Source organism: Phlebotomus papatasi, chromosome 2, assembly GCF_024763615.1.
Source record: "Phlebotomus papatasi isolate M1 chromosome 2, Ppap_2.1, whole genome shotgun sequence".
In the NCBI taxonomy this organism is placed as follows: Eukaryota; Metazoa; Arthropoda; class Insecta; order Diptera; family Psychodidae; genus Phlebotomus; species Phlebotomus papatasi.
In genome coordinates this window covers 13046621-13072489 of record NC_077223.1, presented here as the reverse complement: position 1 = coordinate 13072489, position 25869 = coordinate 13046621, and the positions used below count along the sequence as shown (strand labels likewise).

Genomic DNA, 25869 nt, shown 5'->3' with positions numbered 1-25869 from the left:
ATTTGAGTCATAATCCGCTCAATACCCCGCAGTTCCTGACATCGCATTCCCCTCAGTATTGATAAAGTGATAAGTGCTCACTGGCCTCGATAAATTGGTTTAAATCGCTCTTAGTCTAGTTGGTGAAGCCTCTGAAGCCCTACGTCAGGAGAAATTCCTGCTCAACTATAGTTTTCCCTCAGTCAGCATCCTCAATGATCTCCTCAATCGACAATAATAATTCATTAATTACACGTAATAATTACTCCGGACTTTATTACGTTCATCGTGTAATTTATTAAATTAAATAAAAAAGTACTGTATCTGGCATTGGGGCTACGATCTGGTTAATTATATTGGAATATAATATTGATTACTATTTTATTGGATATGGCTACGATTATTTATCTAATACTCCCTCCGTTCCGAAATAAATCGTACGTTTGGGAAAAATTCTTGTTCCGAAATAAGTCATACGTTTGGGAAAAATTGGGATTAAGGGAAAGTTTGTTGATAAATGTTTTGTGTATCAACAATTATCTCTTGTAAAGAACTATTGTTAATGTTCAGCACTAAATTTGGGGTACAGTCTTCATGGTAAGTTGAGGAACGAATGTCTTAAAAATGTCTTATTTTTGGCGTTTTATTTTCAATCTAAAATAGATGCAGAATGGTGAGAGATACAGACTTGGAACCTTCGGGGGACCCCCCATAAGTTGACCCTAGGACCATTAATATGTCCTTTATTTTGCCCCCACCTCTCCCCTTCCCCACCAAAATCATGTTTTTTGGGATTGCTCGAAAACACGTCGTGCGATTTTTTTCTTCAATTCTGTATATGTTTTAGAGAAACATATAAATGACCCCAGGGTCAACTTATGGGGGATCCGCCGAAGGTCCCAAGTCTCTATCTCTAACTATTTAGCACCCAGATATTCGACAACATAAAAAAGGATGTGTTTTTTATTGCTCATTCTGCAAAATTTGAGCAATAAAAAATTTCATATCGGTAATAACTGTTGAGTTCTACTTGTACATACTAAAAATTTAGAACAAATTCTAGCCTGTAATGTTAATCACAGTCCAATTATTAGTAATTAACTATCTACCGGAGCTCTTTGAAAAAAACGCGAAAAATGGACAACTTCAACATATCGATTCCTCAACTTACCATCGTGATAGGATCCCCATATTATCCCTGAACATGGAGGATAGTTCATACACAAGATATTTGCAAATAACAAAAACATTCTCTGAAACCATTCCTTAATCCCTAATTTTTCGCCAAACGTACGACTTATTTCGGAACGGAGGGAGTATTAAAGTTTATTAAATTACCAATATTATTTTAAAGTCTCTTTTGGCCAATAAAAGGCTTTTTTGAATTTCAACATAATATATTTCACATAAAACTACTCTTTTCAGCACTTTCATTATCTGATATCTTTTTGCACTCCAACAATTTAAAAGAATCCGATAATGTTACGTATGCTGGTCTGATTTATTATTAAAAAAACATATTTTGCGCCAAATTTAAGCGAGAAATAAATATAAAAAAAAAACAGGCAAATATTCATTCTCAATATTGAATTTTAGAAATAGATTAATTTAAACATATTTTTATTTTTATATTTTTTTGTAAATTCACTTTATTTCTATTTTTAATTAGAACTTTTTCATATCATTTTTCTTTGACAAATTTGTAAGAGAATATGTTATATGGAGATAAATATTGTTACTAAATTGCTAAATCTTTGTAAAACCAGAAGACCGACGAAATAAAACGAAAAGGGGCTATTATTACGTATTTATAAACGTCCAGAATTCCCGCAAGGACTGTTATTTAGTCCGTGAGTGCCTGAAATACTCGTTAGAAAAAGAAAAAAAGCGTATTGTCAGCCAGAAAACATCTAGAATACTCATGATATTAGACGATATGGAAGCTGTTAATAAGTAAAGGTTCAGAGTATTAGCGAAATAGGGCAAAATATGAAATGTTAGCCTGGAAACGTCTAAAAAATCAATGTAATCGAACAAAACAGAGAGTGTTAGTGCATAAACATTCAGAATACCAGTAGAAAAGAGCAAGGCGGGGACCATTAGTACGAATAAGCCTCCGAAATAATATCAAGATATAGGAAAACATGGATTATTAGCCGGAAAACACGTCTAGAATACTTGAGAGATAGAACAAAAGGGAAACTTTAAGTTTGTAAATGTCCAGAATTCTTACAAGATATAGGGCAAAACGGAAAGTGCCGCTTAGTCCGTAAGCATCTAAAACACCGACGTGTTAGGAAAAAATGGGAATTGTTAGTCCGAAAACGGGTAGAATACTCGTGATATTGGGAGCACTTCTCAATTAATGGTCTCTACCTAGAGAAATTTATGTCCAAATTGAAAAGTTTTCCTACGCAACCGTAGGATAGGGAATTTGCTTCAATATGGACATAAATTTCTATAGCGTGTAGTAGAGACCTTAAGAGTAGCGATCCTTCAATAAAAATACATTCTCATGATATAAAACGTAACAGGGATGTTAGACTAGAATATCTCCAATATAAGACAAAACAGAGATTCATAAATGCACGGAATACAAGCGAGGTAGACCAAAAAAATATTTTCAACAAATAAAGTCCAGAATACTCGTAAAATAGGACGAAACAGAGATTTTTGACCAATAAATGTTCAGAATACTCGTCACATTGGACGATACGGGGACTTATAGTTCGTAAATTTCCATAACACTTGTGAATATCTGCAAAACAAGGACTATAAGTCTGTAATACCCGTGAATAAGGTCGAAACTGAGACTATTAGTGCACAAAACCACGAGTTAAGGACAAAACTGCGTCTTTTACTTCATAAACCTCCAAAATACGCGTGATATAAAAAAATGGGGATTATTAGTCTGTAAAAGTCAAAATTATTTGCGATATAGACAAAATAAGTCTTGTTAGATATGAAATGTACAGAATACTCGCTAAAGAAGACAAAATAGACACTGTTAGTCACACTAGTAACACACAAATGACACAAATGACACTAGTAACATCGAAATAAACGTACAAAATACAAAATTTTTCTACAGAAAACTTTCACTATTCTGTGTAAAATATTATAGAGACCCCTGTATCTGTAACCTAACAGTTCCTCATTTGTTCTACATAGCAAGTATTCTAGACGTCTTGCGTATCCTTTCATCTCTGAACTAAAGATTTCCATTTGGATATAGTGGGTTTTGTACCCATTTCACTCTATCTTGTAAATATTTTGCGCATTTATCGACTAACAGTCAACGTTTTGTTCTATCTCATTGGTATTACGAGCGTTCATGGATTTAAGTTCCCGTTTCGTCTTATATCTCGGGTATTCTATAGATTTGCTAGTTGATAAAGCCTCTTTTGCCCTTTCTCGCTGGTATTTCGGGCGCCTATGAACTTTAAGTTACGGTTTCACTTTATACTGCAGATAATCTACGCGCTTGAGCCTCAGTGGATCAGTTGGTAGAGTAGTGGCTCTATGACTGTAAGGTCACGGGTTCGAAACTCGGCAGCTGCAGATTTTTCAGCAGCCATATAGAATTAGTTCAGTGAATGGATGTAAAGTAATGCCTAATGCATTGTCAATGAACCGCCTAAACAAGAGAGGCTGGTACAGCAACGAGTTCGGCATAAAGAGATCTGTGGATAAAAATACACATTCACTGCAACTGATCTAACTAAAGCTGGTCTGCCGCAATATAGAAACGGCACTGTGTGTGTACCTAAAGCATACAAAAGCCGAAATATGGAGCTGGAGGACCGTCTTCGGGGTTAAGATAGAATGGAGTAATGGGGTGTACATAATGGGCCCAAATAAGTGGCCCGGATGCGATAAAAGGTTTAAGTCAACCCATAGATAAATCCTAAATCTTAATCTTAGTCTACACGGTTTCCAGGGCAATCCCCGTTTTGCCCTGCCTAATATGTATTTTGGGCGTTTATAAATAGTCACGAGTATTCTACACAGTTTCAGTGTTAACAATCCTCGTTTTGCCTCATCTGGCGGAATTTGGATACACAAAATAATTGTAGATCTAAATAATATAATTGTAAGGGTCAGCTTCATTTAGAAATAAGCGGAAAACTCGTATAACAATATAGCCCCACAGCTTAAAATAGCCCCATTCTGGACGTTTATAGACTCAAAGTCCGTATATTTTTTTTATAATTACCGATAATCCAGATTAATTGTCACCGCTTTGTCTTACATCGTAAGTATTCTGTGTTTGCCAGTTAACAATTACTGTTTTAACATATCTCACTATATTGGGTGTTTAAAAACTAACAAATGCCGTTTCTTCTTTAGATTTAGAATTTTATAATCATTTTTCTGCCAACACTACATTGGTAGAATTTAGATTAGGTAAATTTATGTAAAAATTTGTGGACTTTCGGTAACGTCCAAGTTCCAAATTATCTTACAAATTTAAATAAAAGAAAGTATTATGAGAAATTCGTAAAAGAAAGCAAAAAATGTTACAAAAATGATTTATATAAAATATTGGATTAAGATATAATGAAAAATTTTTTTGTTTTTGAAATACAAAAATTAAAACGAATATTTGCTTTGCTTATTATTTAGTCTTAAGGAAAGATCTACAATATGAAACTAAAAATAATAAATTATTGAAATATTAGCCCTTTTACTTATTTTACCCCAATTATTATACCGTGTAAAAAATACGCATTCCGCATTTTTTCTGCAAATGGCGACATTTCAAGTAAATGAAATAAAGAGGAAAATTTAAACTATTTTTTCTCGTCTTCTGCCTGCTCCAAAATTTTAGTTTATACTTTTTATGACTCAACAAAAAATATAGAATTTTTTGGATGGGATTGGAAAAATAATAAAAATAATTGAATTTTTCAAGTTGATTTTTTCAGAGAAATAATTATTGTTCGTGTGAGGCGTGAAACTATATGATTCCTCACACAATTCTCTATCGGAGAAGCAATGCTGCAATTTCTAATTAAATATAAAAGTCATTGTATTCCTGCGATAAAGGAATCATAATTTCCATTCATTTTGGGAGATGGAATTATTTATCGCTTGACGTGGTTGCCAGAGGAATATCCATTTTGTATGTGGAATATATTTTTCACTGCTGGCAACTCGCTGTGGAATTTATTTTGACTTTTGTGGACTGGACAGATATTGGAAAATATTTGGGGAAAAAATTTCGAAATATTGTCGACAGTGATGTCGACGGTATGTCGACAGATTATTCCCCATTCTCGACAATCTGCCCAGCGTGTGCCCAGTATTCGCCCATTTCTTGACCTCGTTTTTCGACATTTTGTCCAATTTTTGACCAGAAATGTTTATTGGGTAATCACTAAAACATGTACAAAATGAACAAAATCGTACGACGCGTTTTCGGACAATCCCAAAAAATACGGTTTTGGAGTGGAAGGGGATGGGTGCGGGAAAAATGAGGGGCATGTTAACGATCCTTGGGTCGACTTATGTCTAACCGTTGTCGACTTATGTCTAACCGTTTCGCCTCTAGAGCATGCGGCAGCCGGACGGAGAGACGGACACTGAAACGTGAATATTTGTTGAGAAAAGTAGTTTTCCGGGGAGTGGAAGATGGAAATTTTGAGGAGGGGGTAAAAAATCGAGAGATTATATAATACTGATCTCTCCGTGGAGTTCGAGCAGTAATTAACCCTTTAACGACGAGGCAGTTTTCGCTCACCGAAAATTAACAATAAAAATGAAACCGATAAACAAAACTTGTGAAGCGTTTTCATCCAAACTTCGCAAAGCTAACAAAGTCTGATTTGGTGTATCTTTTTGTCTCTATGAATGATAGGGACAGTAGAGTATAGTTTATTATTCCAAAACGGTTTTGGCACTTGCACCTTTTTACTTTATAAAAAAAGAAGAAGACAAAGAATATGAGGCAATTTTTGAGAAGATGTTGTAAAACTTAGTAATTTCTATTTTTCTCGATACTGCACTCTTAATCGCTATATTACAGTACAATTTTATCTTAAAAAATTAGCACAACACAGAAAATCTACTCTTATTGAATAAATTTGTGTGAAAAATGCTTTGCAATCCAAACATAGCACGCAAAGTGTCAACAACTTCCCGTGATTTCGCTTCATTTCCCCTTAAATTTGACTTGGATCTATTGAAGACTTGTAGCATGCTCATAACAGTTTTACTGTGTTATCACACTTGCACATTAAAATTTTAATATGATTCACAATAATTGTCGCTGGTGAGAGTCCAAATGTGTAATTTGTGTGTTTGAATCATTTTATATTCAAAATTTGATCTATTTGTTGATAAAAAGGTAGAGTTGGCCCGCAAAATTTGATATAAATTGATTTATAATATTAATGCGAAAAATTAATGCGATTTTCTCTTTAATTTTTTAATGTGAAAAATATTTATGCATTAGGTAAATTTAAACTTATTTTTGCAGGCCAAGTTTACTTCTTTATCAATAAATAGAAAAACCCCAAATATTAAGTGACTCAAAGACACAAATAACATATTTGGACGCTCACAAGCGACAATTAATGTGAATCACATTAAAATTTTAATGTGCAAGTGTGATAACGCCGTTAAGAATTTACAAATAAGTGTAAAATTCAGCCGAGACGAAGTTTGCAGGCATTTCTTCATATACCGATTGGATATTAATAAGGGAAAAGAAGACGTGTTCTGCAGATTATTTACAGGGACAATATGGATTTTCCAGAGTTCGCGGAACAACTACAGCGACCATCTTTGTATTTCTGCAGTGGCAGTAATGATGAAATAATAAATGCCTAAACATGATAAATTACATTAAAAAATTATAATCAATTATAATTACATAAAATGGAATTACATAAATACGTATAAAAGCGAATTTTTTTTTTGATTCTTTTAATTATTCTGATTATGGTCTTATAACAGGTTCATATCCGTTTATAGTATTAAATTTAGAGTATTGTATAAGTATTCTCTCAGAAAATATATAGGCCTTTTATAAGATTGCCTCATAGAACTCTTCAGTTTCCTTTCACAGTAATGCTTCTAGAGTCACTTGAGCCCCTTAATAGTGCGCCATTTTTATATATAAAGGTCTCAACGACTATTTTAGGTAGTTTACAAGTGTTATTTAAGTAAATCGTTCTTTTAGACTTTCTTATAAGCCGTGATTCGGGAATTCTATAAGACTATATTGAGAAAAAATTGCTTCTTGGGCAGTGTTCCCAATCGTCCTTAAAGGGTTAAAAGAAATTTGTGCTAAGAATAAGCCGTGACACACACCATTAACGGTAGTCGTTACGCTGTCGTGAGAAAGTTAGCGATTGTCTTTCCTTTCCTGTGTTCCTTTGGTCCTTTGGTAAATCTGATGGTTTTCTCAGAAAGAAAATGTAGGATTTAGAGGAAATCATTCCTATCCACTCATATCGTTATTTTTTCTGGCTGTAGTGCGGTATGTGTCTCGGATAATGATATTCAATTTCCGACAGTGAATGTGTTTGTGCCCTTCAAGTCACATTTTAATTGACTTATTGTTGAAGAAATTTCTTGAGGAAGCAATGAAATAAAATTGATGAAGAGATTTAATAAAGAATCATTATCCGCAGTGCTATTACGTCTCCAAAAGCTTGAATTTTGTTAAGCACGCAGAGAGTGTAATTTGAAAGATAAATAAGCAATTGTAAAATCAATGGATTTTAATAATATTTAATTCACAATGGGAAAATTTATACATGTTCATTTTTGGCACTGACACATCTCCATGAAAAATGAATATTCACTCATTTCAAATCAAAATTTTAATCTCTGTAGGATATATTCAACGAAGTTTTGGAAAACAAGCGACAATGCGAATAAAATGAGCATTGTGTTTGAAAAATATCTTTTCGTGTCGCAAACAAATGAAATCCTATTCAGAATTAATGCAATTTCACATGGAAAATTTCCGCTCTTATGACATTTTCTGCTAGTGAAATTTTCTCTTGTGCAGATTAACTCAAAATTGATTTGACAATCACGATTTCAATGTCTTTGGCTTCGATATTCATCCTCCAGTTCACATTTCTCACTTTTGGCGCATGAATTTCCAATGAGATGAAATTCAACAAAAAGGAAAAACGAAGGAGAGGAGAATTATCGACATTGAGAGCAAGAAGGAAAATGTAAACAAAAGACTGTAATCTAAAAATACTTGTGCAAAATCAACGCAAATATCTGCACAATTTTATTTGTCCCACTTCTCAGACTTTTCTCCGCATTTGGTCTATGAGCACATTAACATGACGGGTTCATGACTAACAAATTGAAGGTGCACTTCACACTGCATTCATGTAATTTAACAAACAAAATTATAGTGGTGAATTTGTATATCAATTGAAATCTAGACAGCAAACAGTCAGAATAAATTGATTATCACATTGTTGAATAGTTACAAATATTACCGTTTAACATGACAACAGAGCGAACACAAATAATGTCGTCGCTTGTATCAGCCAATGTCATATGAGCAATTTCATGGCTTTGAGAGAGAAGAAGTTCCCAGGTTCAAAAGCTTTTTATTCACAAATTTTAGCACACAATACTCCAATTTTGACAAAAGGTCACTCATTTTCATTTCCAAGGTTTCACAGTTTACTTTAGAAAATTTCGCAAAATTCATTGAAGACAGTATCGATTGTTCCAGGAATATTATTTATGTTTTTTCTGCAATTGAAAAGCTTTTCTCCGTACAATTTCAATACATACTTTCCAACTTAATCTGATGTTATTTACAATGGCTTTGTTAGGTAAGGGTGGGGCAGTTTCACACAGCTGGACTTTTTTCAGGTCTCTGAAAATGAATATGAATCGTATTCAATCTAAATATATCCCGTAAGACGGGCTTCGGGCCTAAGATTTAGCCATTTGGCTTAACTCCTCGGGATTATTAAAGATAAATGACCTATTAGGCTCTCAAAAAAACAATAAATTTGCTTGCTATTTAGGATTTTGAGATCTTCGGGAACTGGGCTAAACCTCTAGTCGGAAGACCGTTTAAGTTTAATTTTGAGTATTAACTATTTCAAAATATACAGAACACTTGCTAAATAATTATTCTTCTTAAATATTCTTTATTTTCGAAATAAATGCATATGTGAAACTACCCCACCCACCCCCAGGTTAGTATTTAAGATACGCAGCTTAATAATAAATGTACATTTGAATGAGATGCCTGATTTATCTGCTTAAAAATATTTAAATTCACATAACCTTACATAGTTTTTATAATTGAATTGTTAGTTTTTAAATTTACATGCCTTGATTATCTTTTATTTTGGTTTTTCGAGGTTTTACGATTTAATTTTTAAGATTCTGAATAACTTTAATAGGTTTATTCCTAAGATACGCAGCCTAATAGCATAGTCAATATTAAATGCAGCGGTCCATAAAAAAAAAGTAATTTGAAGCAATACCAGGCTGTTTACCAATTCACTACCGACTCAACCTGATTGTGAATTTGCAGACCTTTTAAAAAAAAATCAAAATTTGACAAAATCGGTTAATGAAGAAGTTCTCTAGAAGTTCTGAAACTTCGCCTGTACTATTTCCAAAAGGAATTCAAAAAGTAAAAGAAATGGTTGGTGTCGTCTTTGAACAAAAAAAAACAATAAATAAAACAAAAAACAATATTTTGAAGAGATATAAGAGATGTAGAAGGAAAAACCGCTTCTAGATAATATTTCATGAGTGATCAGCGAAGGTCAGAGATTTATATCCCAAAACTTTGTGCTCTATTTCGGTAAAAATACAAACTTCAGACATAAGGCTTGGCCTTATGTGGCTTAACTTCGCTAAATTCTTATCAGTGAAAATATCGTCAGTTACATCGAACGTTGTCGTATCCCAGTGAACACCAAATGCTAACCGATTTAAATTCAGCTGAAAGCATATGTAGTTGCAGCTGAATTCTGCTAACCTTAAAACGATACTCACGAGTCAGCGCCATTTCCATATATATTGGGTTAGCACTTTTTGTTCGAAAACTTCTGACCGGTCAGCATATTTTTGCTGATCGATTCAGCAAAAATATGCTGAAACGCTGCTTTTTCGGCTAACTGTGACAGCTGGGATCTGCATTTCCTTCCTGTCACCATTTCACGTAAGAAGCGACATCTGTGCTGTGATTTGCACCAAATTCGGATGCAAAACAAATGCAAATTCGACAAAGGTCAATGCATCCGACTATTTTAAAAAATTATAACAAGGGGTTAGGTCCATTAGATCCTATAAAATGATAATAATAATAATGGTGGCACAACGTTCCATGAGGAACTAGGCCTTCCCACAAGGGGAGTTCGGGACATCCCTTATTATTATTTTTTTCTTATACAGGGATAGGGTTGTCAGACCCATGTCTGTTTTAGATTCTTTTTAGATTAGATTTTATTAGATTAGATTAAATTAGATCCTAGGAAACCAATAAAATTGCTTACGATCGGGATTTTAAGACCTTCGGGAACTAGGCTAACCCTTTAGTCTAAAAACTGATTTACTTAAACTGCCACTAACGTCAAAAACGTACCGTAAAATTCAGCAAAATATTCGTTTTTTTTTAAATGACAGAACTTTTAAACAAATGAGGATTTGTTGAATATTCTGTGCTGTTAGTTTTAATGAAAATATGAATAATATTATAAAAATCATAGTTTTCGCTTAAAATGAATTTGTGTTTAAAATTGTTAACCTCCAATATCTAAAAATCGAGATATTTTATCCGGGAAGGGTTTCTCTTCTGTTCTTAAGTCTTTAAAATCAAGAATTCTCTAAATTCTTAACCTTAAAGAAATCTTAACCAAACAACCCTCGCAGTTTGTGAAACCTGACAAGCTTTTTTAGCATTGCATTTTTTGGGAGGCACCAGATTCAAAAAGAAAAATTCGAAACATTGTAAAGATTTTTTTCGTATGAGTCATTTAATGCTTCTCGTCGAAGATATCAAAAAATATAACAGTAAAAATAAATTGAAGTGTCAAAGTCAGGTCGCTCTAATGAGTTAGAGAGAAGTGGGGCACTTTTGAAATGGTACAGCTTAAAATTGGGATTTTTCCAATTTTAAATAGAACTTGACTTCACTATGATATAATTTAAAAACCATATGTGAAACTGAATTGCATTATGATGAGTTTCAATTCATTTTAAGAAAAGGAAAAACGTCCAATTTCAAAGGTACTTCAATTCAAAGGCGCCCACTTCCTCCTGTATCTAAAATTTCAGGACTCACGGGGATATCCTACTATTGCTTCTCATAAAGAGAAAGGGGACTTGGTAAGTTGGGTTCTGGATATGGACGACAATAGACATCCTATTGATGCGGATTAGTTGTCCAAAATTCCAAGCAAAGTGTCCAAAATTAAAAGCAAGGTGTCCAAAATTACAAGCAAGTTTATTTCTATATTTTTGTTTATTTTAAACGTATTAAGATTAATTTCAGAAAAAACAAAGACGATAAATTGCTTAACAAGGTTTCAAGAAACACTTTTTAAAAGGAAGTTACAAAAAACTGGATTTTTTTTTGAAAATATTGCACATTCAAACTTAGAACATCAGTGCTTATATGCACCCACTCTTAAATTACGAGTGCTTCCCCTAATTCTTAATTAAAATTCACAAATTAGTTATCGGTTCAGAATTATCAAATATTCTTGGAACGTTCTAAGGTGTTTAAAATTTATTTGAGAAGTTGAAAAATACAGTATCTAGAATACTTTTAAACTTTGACCTTGAAAAATCCTTGTAAGATTTTTTCAAAGGTCATTTATATTTAAGCTTATATTTATTAACCTAATACAACATTTTTTGTGCAAATTATACGCAATGAAAATATGATTTTTCTGGTTAATTCTACCCCGGTCTACCTTTTATTAAAAAAAAAAACATGATTATGTATGGATGAGTAAGAGAATTCTATAACGCAATGAAAATGTCATATGAGAAATTTTAAAATTTTTATGCGGTAAATTCGGATAAATTATTTGAAAATTAGATTAATATGATGGGCTTTTACGTTATTCTGCTTTTGAATTGACTACGAAAATTTGTCATGTGACATTGTCATATCATTACTGAATTCCCTTACAGGAGAGGACAATAAGAAAAATCGTTAGGATTATCAGAAATGATGAATATCGGCCAAATTGCTCTTTCGCCTTATGTATCTACATGTTTAGTTCTTTGATTAAACTTAATGTAACAGAACGCAATTGACGCGAATAGCGTTTTGCAAGTTATCAGCCCCTTTTATAATGTAATTATGGGGGAAATAACCAAGAAATGGAGGAAATCACTTACCTAAAATGTTGTTGAATTTTGAGTTTTCCTATTAACACAGAACCACATTGAGGATGTTGAGGGTCGATTTTAAAAATTCAATTTTCTTTCACTACTGTCACGTTTTCTTTCTTTTTATCTCTCAACACTAACATACACTTGAAACTCTATATATATTTTTTTCACTGATTTTCCTCTCTCGAGACGTTGATCAAATGGACAAGGAAGAAGGTTGATATTGAAAAAGACAGCAACAGCACAATTTCTGGATTCTTTTTTTCCACTTCTGCTTCTGAAGTCCACCCGAAAATGAGAGAAATGAAACAGATTTTGAGAAAAAAATGTTTAAAAAATTTTACTTTTACTTTTCAACAAGCTCTTTTCCCACCTCAAACTCAATGGTAAGGTGTGTGAGAAAGAGAGCGTGAGGAAATTGAGCGAAAGAGAAAATAAAAATTGTGTTGTAACAACCAAAGTGAATAGGTATGTCTCTGTATTTGTTGACATGCGATTTTAACATTTATTTACACACTTGCAGAAAGACTGGCAGGGACATATTGACAAACAATGTTTACCGCCCCATAGAGGAAGTGACAGTTCATCAGCTTTTCGGTAGACTGAAGAACTACCTCAAGTTGTGAAGTATTTCCTCAATGATCAGCACTTTGTACCACAAGACATAACACATTTAACGAAGTACGCTCATCAATTACAACGTAAAATATCTCACAAAGCTCATGGAGTTTTTGCCAAAAAGAATTTCGTAGCGCTATGGATAGAAACGTTAAAAGTAAAAATTTTTAATGAGTCACCTAAATGTCAAAGATAGTGTTCATTAATGATTTATTAAAATTATAATTCTTCGAAATAATAGCAAAAAGTAAATCACGAAATTATGAGCTATATTAGGAAATAGGTCACATTATAGGGGAAAGAAGGGTTGAAACGTACAATTTTGTAATTTATAAATACTATACAAAAAAAACAGTGACTTGAAACTCCTTGAAATATTCAGTGAAAATTTCATAATTTTAATCAGTTTATTTGTAGTATTCAGCTCTACTCTCAAAGTGTCCGAAATTACAATCTGTTCGAAATTATGAGCACTGCGTCCTATAGGAATGTTTGTCGATTAAAAAAAATATTATTAGCATGATACTAGTGTACTAGTCGTCTAAAAATGAAAATAATTATTATTACCTAAAAAAATTAATTATTTTCCAGCACCTTTAGGTAATTTTGTTGTTTGCTTACCCAAGTGGCAAAATATTACTATAGTGCCAAATTGAGGTAATGGAAACGGTAGTCGCACGTCACTAAATTTACCTCGAGTTGCTCTGAGATTAGTAAACCCTTATTACCTAAATATAACGTTGTAGTTACTTTAATTAATAACGTGAAATCAGCTAAGTCATAATAACGTAATTTTTTTGAAACTATTTTCTCAAACAATTACGTTACTTGTGGAAAGAAATTATACCTTAAGTTGACGTTAATTTGTCACACACGCTTTTCAACAGTTATTGTCAAATTCAAATCAAATTATTTACACATTTGAAGTGAAGTTTGTGAAAATGGTCAAATAAAAATGAAAAAAATAAAAAATATATACATATTCGTCTACGCATTATCGTAACGTGAGCACGTGAAGAGCGAGAGTCAAGTGCGTATGTAAATGAAAGATGATGCCGTGGAAGAAAGTCAAGATTTCTAAAACTCTTTGGTTGAAAGGATTTTTGATATGTAAAACAGCGCCAACACTACAACATCTTCCAAAGTATTCCTGCACCTTTATAGAAATGCCAAATAACATTGCTGTGAAGAGGATTTGTTCTGGAGAATTCTGTCACAACTCAATAAAATCAACAATGTTTGATGATTTGAGCCAGGATATAAAGATCACATTCCAGCTTCATGTTGATGGTTTTCCAATCTGCAGGTCATCTAAAACGCAGCTCTGGCCAATTCTTTTTTGAATTATCGAGAAAGTATAGGAGTTCCACCACAAATTGTGAAGTTGTGTCTGGTTATTGTGACAAGGGGAAATGCACAAGGTATTGGATTGGGATGTTCCCTTAAGAGTGAGGTTATGCTTTCTCACATTTATCCAGTATTTTTGGTTTTTATCTTTGTGAAATAGATTCTTATCACTTAATAACATAGACGTTTATTTATTCTTATTTTTACACAATTGAGATGAAGTTTCGTCTTGTACCTGTACATGTGCACCATGAATTAGTTAAATAAATCTCCTGAAAATTCTCCAGCATTGAAAGATGATCAGAAGGCACAACACGCACAACATTTGAGTCTTCAGATTGCAGAATTTTCCTTTCTGAACCTAGATTCATGTGGCCAGCAGAAATCTGAAGATTTGCAAGGTTTTCCTGTCGCGAAATACTTTGCGTCTGAAAATTTAATTCTGCGTCTTCTTGGGTGTCACTGCACAACAGTGTTCGTCTTTTAAGCTGGGAGGAACTCTGCTATCATCTTGTTGTAGCCTAATGGGTTTGATGGACTTTCAGGGCTGTCAGGGCTTCCCTAATGTGTCCTGCGCCTTCTGAGGAGCACTATTTTCTCATCATCACTGTCTGTGCTCACCTTTTCCACAAGAAACTTCACGTCAATTGCTTTTCTGAAGGTTTCATCATGAGTCAAAATCACTATACATGGACACGTAATTCAATTTTCTCCTGAAAGAAAAATACAAGAAAAAGTTATAAATTCGTGAAGTAGCCTTTTTTAGTTGTACAAACCTGGAAGGGAAATTGTGTTCGATCTAAAACGCTAAACGCTGCCAGAAGTTGTCCGGGACGGAATTCCATTAGCTACCATCAAGAAGTTACAGCCTCTGTGTACACTAGCTCAGTTTCTACTATTTTTAATACCTTAAATGCCATTTTTCTTTATAATTATCACAAAAACCACGGCAGAACGAGAATAAACAAAACTGACAGCGAGCGGAGACACTGACACTCATGGCGTTTCTGCTGCCAATTCAGCCCTATAACAAAGTGTCTGCAATTTTTCAACACGAATAAAAAGGCAATAGATTCTGTGGATATCGTACGAACGTCCGGCGACAAATAATTTTATAATTTTAGTATTTTAATTTTTTATATTACACTTTTAATATTCAAAAACAAAATTTTTGGTAAAAAATTTTGCTTTCACATATTTCATATAAAAATAATAAAAAAGTAAGATTACTTAAAAAAATATTAATGAATAGCACAAATTTAGAAAATTCAGAATTTAAAAACTGAAAATATTTTAAAAGTGATTTATTAAAATGTTGTGCTAAGTAATAAAATGTAATTTAAATGTTGTTGAGGAAACGAATGCACCGATACCATATCTTCCTAGAGAAGAAAACGATACTTTAAATTTTTATTACATAACTGTTTTAAAATTCAAAATAAAAATTAATTAAAATATATTATTACTTTCAAAAGTGTTTTTTTTTAAATATTGCTATGAATATGGGCAGGAGAGCTCCCACCTCTGTAATAAATGCATTCTGGCAAATCGACAGGGAGTGAAGAAACCCATCTGTGGCCTCGATTGGGTAAAATCATCGGGGTTTGACAAATTAAGTTCTAATTTGGGCAGAACACTCCAGAATTCAGTGTCCGAACTGCTCTAAGCGTAGTTAGAAGCGTAGTTCATGAAAAATCCCAAAGATGACTTCAAGAATAGATCTCCTAAACTCCAACAGTCCCGCTGCCATGTAGAGCATTCTCTTTCTAGCAACATTCAATAGGGCATCTCTAAAATCCTCAAAATCTCAGACGTGATCCTCCGGCTTGAATTTGAATTGAATTGAATTTATTTCATCTCATTCTTAATCTTTCCCACCACCCATGCGGCCACCGCCATCTTAGCGTTGATTCCAACCTCCAGGACTAAACGGTGGAAATGTCCTTTCTCTGGTTGTATGTTACGGATTTTACAATATGTTTTACATTTCATTGGGGATAGGCTAATCAAAAAGAGAGAGCAAGATTGCCAAGCTAATCTAGTAAGCTGTATGGCAATTTATTTCCAGCCTAACTACATAACTTCTCATAATCACCAGTATAACAGAAAAAAACAATAGTATGCTAGTTTCAGTTTAGGGAGTTGGTTGGTTTCAAAACTTTACAGAAGAAATTCTGCTTCTCGGCTTCCAATAAGCCCCAAGCTGACCAAAGACTAATCTGAAGAAAAACGAGTTCCACTAATTTATATTTTTTTCGTTTGCCAAACGATTTTCACAACGTTAAGAAGTTCCACAAACATTTGTCATGCTTCTGAAAAAAAATTTAAGGCTTGAAAATAAAGCCTCTTGCGCACTAGGCATACGTTGATTGTATTCTCGCTCTTGTTCCTGAGACCAACCTAAAAACTCAAATGAAGACTAAACGCCAGAATATTATATTATAAGTCTTTTTGGCAAAAGTTTAGTTTAATTTAATGGCGTGCAGTTTCTTAGTGAAAACGTGATTTATTGTTCTCTAAATTTTGTTGATTCTAAGTGATCTGAAGCTGCTAAAATAACTCTTAAGTTTGATATTTGTTTCTGATATTTGAATGTATCATTGAATACAAAGACATTGATTGAATCGATTGGAACTAATGAAAGGAGAAGATTCTCAGAAAGTAAGGTTACGGAAAAATAAAACTGTCAGGCCATTAACAATTAATTAATTTTCAGATTCCTTTCTATTGTTTTTTTTATTCTCTCTATTGTTATATATTCTAAGTTCCGGTTAAAGTAAATGATGGCTTATTCGGAACAATTTTATTTCACAAATTCTACAGAAATTTTACACAAAATTCTACAGAAATATTTAAAGAGTCTGCCATTATTTTGTAAAATATTCTATTATAAACCTACGTACTGTAAGAGAATTCGTCCTTGGAATTGAAGATATGTCGCACGACTATCCGAGGACACACTTTTATTGGGGTGAATGCGCCATGAGATTTTCTAGCGCGGGAATTCAAAATTTTAAGAACGATTTTAAAATCAGTTTTATACAAAATTTAATTGATTTTGAAAATTATTTTTCTGATCAAATAGTTGTAATAACTTGTAAGAAATTATGAGTAATGCTGCAAAAATTTTCAGGGAATTTCCACAATTATTTCACCTAAAAAAATATTTAATATTGCTTTTTTTCTGAGTGGGAGGTATTTTATATCATTAATCGATAAAATCTATGTCGATAAACGACATTGGCATGTTCTATATATTATATAAAATCAGTGAAATCCCGCGATATTTGTGCGCTTATTATTGAAATATTTGCAGTGAGAGATTTCATGATAGAATTTTGCGCCATGGAAATAAAAAGGAAAACGAAGAGAGAGAAAAAATTTTAAGGTGGGATAGAAAGAGATGAATAGAAAAGAGGTAAGAAGCGACGTGAAACAAACGTAACACGATCGTTAGAAAACTTACCAAAATGGTAAGTTGTGTCGCTTTCCTTACCTCTTTATAACGTGGAGGTTATTCCCCACTTCGAGAGTATGACGTGCGGGTGCACCAATTAATTACTATTACCATACGAAAACGATGACGTTATAATGCCACATTTTTGCTACTTGGGTAGGTAGTACAATTTTGCTAGAGAGGAAACTGGGGGAGTAGGATACAAAGAGTAGGTGGAAACCTTAATTTTGATACTACTTAGACTCCATAGATCATTCAATAAGTCCGTAGTATGAATAAGAAAACAATTTTTTGATAAAATTCGAATTATAATTCAATATCCAATAATTCAAACCCAATTTCATGCAATATTACTTCATTTTTGAATTTCCGATTTTGGTTCAAAATGAGCAAACCTGGCAGCCATTCACCCTATGATCTTTTTCATATCCAAAATATCATGTAGGAGGTTCAACAAATAGGGATTATTATTATACAATACCGATGATACTTCAACGCTTTCTGAAATATGGACACGTACGAAAAAGAAGCAAAAAATGCTCGCAAAGTAATGAAGTTGTGAACAGTGTTTATGAAAAAATATAAACTTTTACGAACTTTTTATTTGGATATACGATTATGAGCCTTTCATCTTTTTCCCAGTAAGAATTGACAAACATTTACGAACTATTTTGCATTTTTTTCTGTGTAGTACGGAAATTAAGAACAAGTTAATCAAGGATCATTAGAACAACTTTAGTTGGCCCAATGATATTGATATACTTTGATATCAATATTACAATATTTTTCTTAAAATAATTACATTATAAGTTCTCAAAGAATAACGTGAATCTTTCGAGTAAATCGAATTCAAACTTCAAGATTTGTTACCCAAAACCGAATAGTGGAATATTGCCCTCACTGTTGTCATTGCATAGATATGTGTTGCTCACAAGAATTATAGCCTTAAGGCGAAATTCTTGATGAAAGCAAATTCAATGTTGCAACAATACTACTACATTATTTAGAATACGAAATTTACAAATTTAACGTTAAAACGTATAACTAACGTGGGCAGATAATTTCGTTGACGTAAGAAAGACGTAGTCCATAGTTAGTGAACTTGTCATATGGTAAAATTTATTGTCATACTTATCTTATTATAACATGGTGGTTATTTTCTACTCTGAAAATATTACTAATAGAATATTAATACATAGAAAAATACTTTGTAAAATTGTTCGTAAATGTTTGTGAATTCCTACTGTTTTACTTACGAAATGTTCATAAAGCGTATAATCCACTGAAAAGTTACTAAAAGTGTGTACTTTTTCACAAACATTGTTCGTAATATAATACTTAAAATTTAACGGGCATTTTTGTCTTTTTTTTTTCAAAATTTGTTCGCAAATCTTCGCAAAACTTTACGAACATATGACAAAATTTTACACACCTTTTTTCTGTGTGTTTACTAACATTTACGAACAAATGTTTGTAAAAGAACAAAAATTAATTGTCAAATGATTATGTTATGAACAAGTTTTGTGGAAAAAAGCATAGACTTTTGGGAACAATTTTACAAAATATTTTTTTTTCAGTATAGGGAAAAGTGCCCATGCCTTGCACGGTTCCAAGCTTCAGGATGAGTAAATTTGTCCTATATAACTGGAAAAAGTGGTCTGTTTTTATAACATATTATGGAGTCACGTTCAGAAACACAGGAAAAATTTAGTCATTACAAAGCTTGGGACTATGCGAAGCATGGGCAATTTCCCTTAGTACCAACATAATTACTACACAGCTCTCTCCGATATCCGGCACTTCGATATCCGGCTGGCAGTTGCCAAACACTAACAGCTGACAATATCACTGACAGTATCCAACTTGTCCAGCGTGAATTAAAATGTTATTTTCACTTTACCAAAACCTTTGATACTTAATAATGTGGTACAAAATGAAACATCAGCGTGCTATCGAAGAATCTGTTGTATTTCGATAGAAAATAAATTCACACAGAGCAAAATAGAAAAACCGTTGACCAGATTCAAAAAACCTAAATGTCATTTTGTCCCCACGTCAGCCGGATATCGGAGAGAGCTGTGTATAACCATACAGGACTTAATTTTGCTACTTGAATGTCTTTTAAATAAGGATTGCTCAATATGAAGTAGGGTATTCCTGCTTATTCTTTACAAAAGCAATTCTTTACAAAAAATATGACAGACCTTCAGTAGTGTCTTAAATAAAAGTAGTACACTACACTCTGGCTTCGAACACTTCATATTTTTCCCATATTCCTCTAATGAATCTGACCTATATGTAGGGTAATATAATTTAATAACTAGTGCTAAATCACACATTTCTTTCATTAAATAAAAATAAAGTGTTCGAAGTCATATTGTGTGCGAGGCCTGAAAGCCCTCCCGTACTATTCTACCTCAATTTCCCATAAGGTAATTTCTCATCAAGTTTTTTTTTAATTCCTGGATTAAATTGAATTTGTATTGATTATTTGTAATTTTCTACTAATGAGGCTTCAGTTTTTCCCGGTCCAGATTATTTTACTAATCAAAATATTTTTTTCAAACACATTTAATTAAAATTTTAACTACATTGAGTAATATTTTATTTCCAGTGCGTTCCCGGATTAGCTAGAGCTTCAAATGCATCGAGAGCTTTCATTCAAATTTGCACCCAATTAAACTGTTCGATGTGACTAAAATAATTTAAAGCATTAAATATTAAAAAATATGTTAATAAAGGTTGATCTGAAATTATAGGGGGAAGTGCCCATGATTTGCACTTTCCCAAACTTCATATTGACTAAATTTTTCGTATGTTTTTCAATAAATGTGACTTAAGTAATAGACTTTAGTAACATAAGAAAAATTTAGTCATTATGATGCTTGTGACCGTGAAAAACATGGGCACTGTCTTATATGCTTTTATTATAAACAAATAAACATTTTTTAAAATTTGGCTAAAAGGTTCTAAAAACAGAAGCTACAACTTTTGCGAAACTTGTAATATGTGGAGCTTCATCACTTTTAAACATAAAATGGAAAATAATTCATTTTGAAACTAAATACTATACCGTTAAACTTTGAAGTGTCTTCTAATCTCAAAATATATAGGGTAATTGAAACTTTTCATCCTTTTCACATTGTATAAATTCCAGTTTCTTGCAGGCTTTAAGGTAAATTGCGATATATTTGGGTTGAAACAACAATTATTTGTCTAGTCATTTACAGTCCTGAAAGGATTAATGCTTTCTCATAATAAAATTGTACAGAATTATTATTCTTATCCAAATTTCTAAAAGTTCTTGAGTAGATCTTGAATGTGTCGGGAAAAGCTCCTGTCAATATATTTTAGAATTAGATAGCTAGGCGTTCTTAAATTAAACACTTTGAGTCTCTTTATTCTTTTATAATTAAATTCTTTGAGTCTCTGGAAGGTATTCCAGTTGTATTCCATAAGAAGTTGCCCTGGGATTATTGATTGTTAAACAATTATCCCAATTATCATTTGGTAAAAATCAACTTTCAGTGCACTATTATAATAAAAAAATATTATATATCTTTCAAACATTTATTTTTTGCAAAATACTTCATAGATATTTGTCTATCATCAAGAATTACTTGATTGATGGCAATTTTATATGTTATGAACTATAAATTGGCTTCAAAGATAATTATGAATAAATGAATAGGGGAAAATTGATAAAGTGTAGTTAATATAACATAATAAATTGATATGTGATGTACTGAACTTCATTATTAGCCGCTCAATCAGTGTAGTACGGTATTTTTAATTATCAAATTTTGATTTACAATTTTTATTACAAAATGAATTGGTGCATATTGATGGGATTTTTTTTGTACTAAAACGACAAAGTCGTATAGAAAATTTTAATTTGAATTAGGGTAAGTGTGCCAAATTTCGGCATAGTTGCATGCAAGCGTCAAAGTCTCAAGTTTGAAGTGTAATATTTTAAATACAAATTGATTTTTTCTATTCTTTCTTCTAAAAGAGTGTTGCTGGGAACTTTGTAAAGAGTTTACCGTCTTTATTTACTATAAAATCATTCTTGATACATTTTAAAATCAATAAAAATATATACATAGCTTTGGTGCCCTATTTCGGCCACCTTCACTCTCATAGTTCCTTGCCCTTCGGGAATTCTTCCAATATATTTTTCACGTCATCTCGTTTGTCGAAGCTTCATTTTTTGTTATTCTTTTTGCGTATAATCTCTAAAGTACGTAAAATATAAAAGTTCATGGAGATTCAAGGAACAAAAAAGGTGGCCGAAATTGCAAGCTGGCCGGAATTTGGCACACTTACCCTAAATTAAATTAAATTTTGAGTTTTCCAAGATCATATTTAGATTACTTTACAGGGGTTAGATCTGAATGGATTTTGACAAGGTTGGATTTATTCGAAAAGTCTTGAAAGTTCCAACATAATCCCATCAGTCTCCCCTCAGTAATGAAATAGTAAGAAATATCGGCTTCCGATACTCAACGACCTCAATATTAACGGGCATTTTTTTTCATCTCACTGTCTTTGTCCATTTAAAGCTGTATAATTTTGTTTCTTTGGAAAACATGTTCAACAAATTCTTTTATTTTCAGATTTCTTAGAATTAATCCAGGCAAACAATTCAGATTTAATGATATAACATACCAATGACTTCAATTTGTTTCTTCTGAGGATTTCTTTAATCTCAAACACGTAAGTTCCTTAAAAAGTTAATTCTAGCACGTCTTCCTTGTTTAATCATTAGAGAAAATCAAAATCTTTGGTTAGAGTATACCTAATTGTCGTATTTTGAAGTGTACAACATTTCAAAGCAATCGGTAAAGCAGTTTTCGAGAAGTTTTGACTACCGATTTCAAGAAATGAGAAGGAAAAAGCGATTGTGATTGATGCTTCCTTGTGGCTTACTCATAGTAACAAAAATCTCTAAATGTTCTATATTCATTATCATAATCATTTTAAACTGCTTATCCCTATTGGGGTCGCGGGCCCATGACATCTAAATTAGGAGCCCTCGATCCTCCGCCACTTCAGAAAGATGTTCGGGTTCGATCCCAAGGCGTTCCAAGGCAAGATTCTGAAATTGATTCAGCCACCTTGTCCTAGGTCTGCCTCGAGGTCGACGCCTTCACACAATTGCTAAATTATGGGTTAAGGTAATGTGCCCTCGAGTCGATCGGTTTCTCGATTCGACTGGTGTTCAATGTTTGAATGTTTTAATGGTGAATTTCTATAAAATTGTCACTGATTCGTATTTATTTATGGAATAATTAACCTATTAATGTTAGATCATATGCAAAATATTTGTGAAAATATGCATAAATTGAATAAATAACTTTACCAGTCGAATTGAGGAACTGGTCGACTTGAGGGCACTTTACCTTATTATAGAATTTTATTTAAAATGACTTGAAATTTTAGATCTTTAGAAAGTATTTCGATGTTGCACTACCATAAAAAAAAACAGGTGGCAAAACTATTCTGGCTTTGCGAAGTGCTAGAACTCGTGACTTGCTGTACCTCAAAAATACCTTCGCATCATTTACCGTTTACCGTTTCTCAACCGATTTGAACAAATTTATAAAACACTCAAAAGATCCTACTAAATTGTTTTAAGAGTGATAAAATTGTTTTTCAAACAATAATTTTGGGTGAAAATTACTTATCGGAACATAATTGGCTCATTACCGGTTTACAATCGCTTTGAAACGATTTAGAAATCGCTCAAAACATTGTCGAAAATACCTTAGAAGTACTATAATTAAATTTCCGACAAAAATTAGTTATCGGTTATGAACTTGTTCATTACCGATTCACAACCGATTGAAATTAGCTCAAGCATGGGTTGCGAACCCAAGAATGTTTATAACTCGGAATGCATGTAAATTCAATTCTAACTTGAATCTTAAGGGTAATGGCTCCGGCACACCTTTTAGATCGGGAATATTTCATAAAGTCAAAATTTACATCCTTTTTTTCTTAAAAATTTACATATGTATATCATATTCTTTCATACTCTTCTTCTTCCCTTTAACATCAGATCAAATTCAATTTAGTTCAGTCTAATTTCGAGTCGGAAAGAGTGGCATAGACTTATGCAAGTCTTTCGATAAAAAAAGAGACACAAATTTTACTTTCATGAAATTTTACCGATCTAAAAGGTGTGCCGGAGACATAAAGAATCATGTTGCGAAAACAGTCCTTATGACTCCGGCACACCTTTTATATCAGGAAAATTTCATGAAGTCGAAGTTCTAATCCTTTTCTTTTTCACATGTTTTGCATATGTCTATCTCATTCCCTCGCACTCTTCTTCTTCTTTTAAACATAACTCCAAATTTAATTTAGCTCAATCGAATTTGGTATGCGAAAGAATGAGATAGTCATATGCAAAATACGTGAGAATGAAAGGGATTCGAATTTCGACTTCATGAAATTTTCCTGATCTAAAAGGTGTGCCAAAGCCATTAGCGCTTTTAATGAACTTAAATTGGCTGAAATAGATAAAATGGATAAAGAATTTTCTGAGTAAGAATGTAATTTTGACCACAAATCCCCAAACTCTGTTAGTCCTTACTTTCATGCCCTGAATTTGCAGTATGGAAACGTAACTTTTAACAACTATCTCATATTCCATTAAATAATAAAGAAAATATATTAAAATATTTAAATAAAATTAGATAAAATTGTTCACTCTATAAGCTTTTATTTGAGAAATAAGAAATAATGAATAAATATTTAAAAAACAAATACTGTTTTATTTCCATTAAAGTTCGAAAGACCTTAATTAACTACTTTAACTTAGTAGAAATACTTTTCATGTTTTTAATCACAACTACTTAGTGAGAACTTTTGTGGAAGCCCCAAAATCCTTAATTAAGTATTTATTAGTGTTAGGATCTTGACAGACCTGAGGATTAGCCGGGAGGCGGCTTAGCGTAATTATATTCGGAATAATGTTAAAACCACATTTCTATTATTTTCTACTAAACCGTTTAACAGCTTAAGTCCTAAGTATGTCAAGAACCTTAAGGATGAATCATGCCATTTAATTTTCACGGCTCGCCATATCTCTAATTTGTCTCATTTTCATTTATTATTATTTAAGAACTTCAATGCTCTGCAACTTCTTAAAGTTAAATCATTCAGTTAAGAACTTATTAAATAAGGTAAAAGCCCTGCAGTCGGGCGATTTCTCAACTCAGCCAATGGGGTTATTTGTTCAATTTACTTAGATTTCCTAATATGAGGCGTTAAGAGCAAAAAAAAACTTTAAGTCGTATGCATTTCCCTATTAAAATAGCGTTTTTTTGCTCTCAGCTCCTCATGGTCTAACCAGTCTAACATTATGAAGTCTACTTTTATTATGCACAATGCAAATCAGTAAGAATTTCATAGAAATTAACCATAAAACGTTAAAAAACTGATCAAGTTATTCCACTGGCTGAGTCAAGGAACCGGCCGACTACAGGGCCTTTACCTTATTCAATAAGTTCTTAACTGAATGAATTAATATTAAGAAGTAGTAGAACACTGAGGTTTAAAAAAATATATATATGAAAATGAGATACATTTCAGAGCGGAGTGTAGCGAAAATGAAATGGCATAACTCATCCTTAATACTAAGTTCTTAATTAAGGCTTTTGAAAAAGTCATTCGCTAAGTAGTTATTACCTTACTTAATAAGTACTTAATGTGGTAGACGGGACGTATCAATCAAATTAACCGGCCTAAGAAGCATTTTTTTCTTAATATTATTTAATCTAATCTTAATAAATCTTAATTCTTCTAATCCATATATAGCGCTTTTGGTTCTGTCATTGCCACTACTAAAAGCAAAGTGACGCACTCTCAAAGGGCTTAAGAGCTTTTACAAAAGTTTCAAGACGAAATTCCCACTATAAGCCTTTAAAGGGGTATAAAAAGTCTTGCGAAAGTTTTCGTTCTATAAAGCCTTAGACACCCTTACGACTTAAACCAAGAGAAGGCTTAACGTAATTATAATCAAAATAAGTGTGATTAGAAGGAATCACACCTAATAATGATCATTAGGGTAACGTGTGGTATTTCTGCACAAGATACTTTTCGGGACA

At 32.6% G+C, this 25869-nt stretch overlaps 1 protein-coding gene across 1 annotated transcript in view; it reads right to left on the bottom strand.

Moving 5' to 3' along the window:
* The window catches only part of LOC129803747 (furin-like protease 2), a 146017-nt gene that overhangs the window by 116485 nt on the left and 3663 nt on the right, over nucleotides 1-25869 (bottom strand). Inside the window, exon 2 of the mRNA XM_055850518.1 lies at nucleotides 12340-12610. The gene's annotated coding sequence lies outside the window, so the exon portion shown is untranslated. The remainder of the gene's footprint in view (nucleotides 1-12339; nucleotides 12611-25869) is intronic.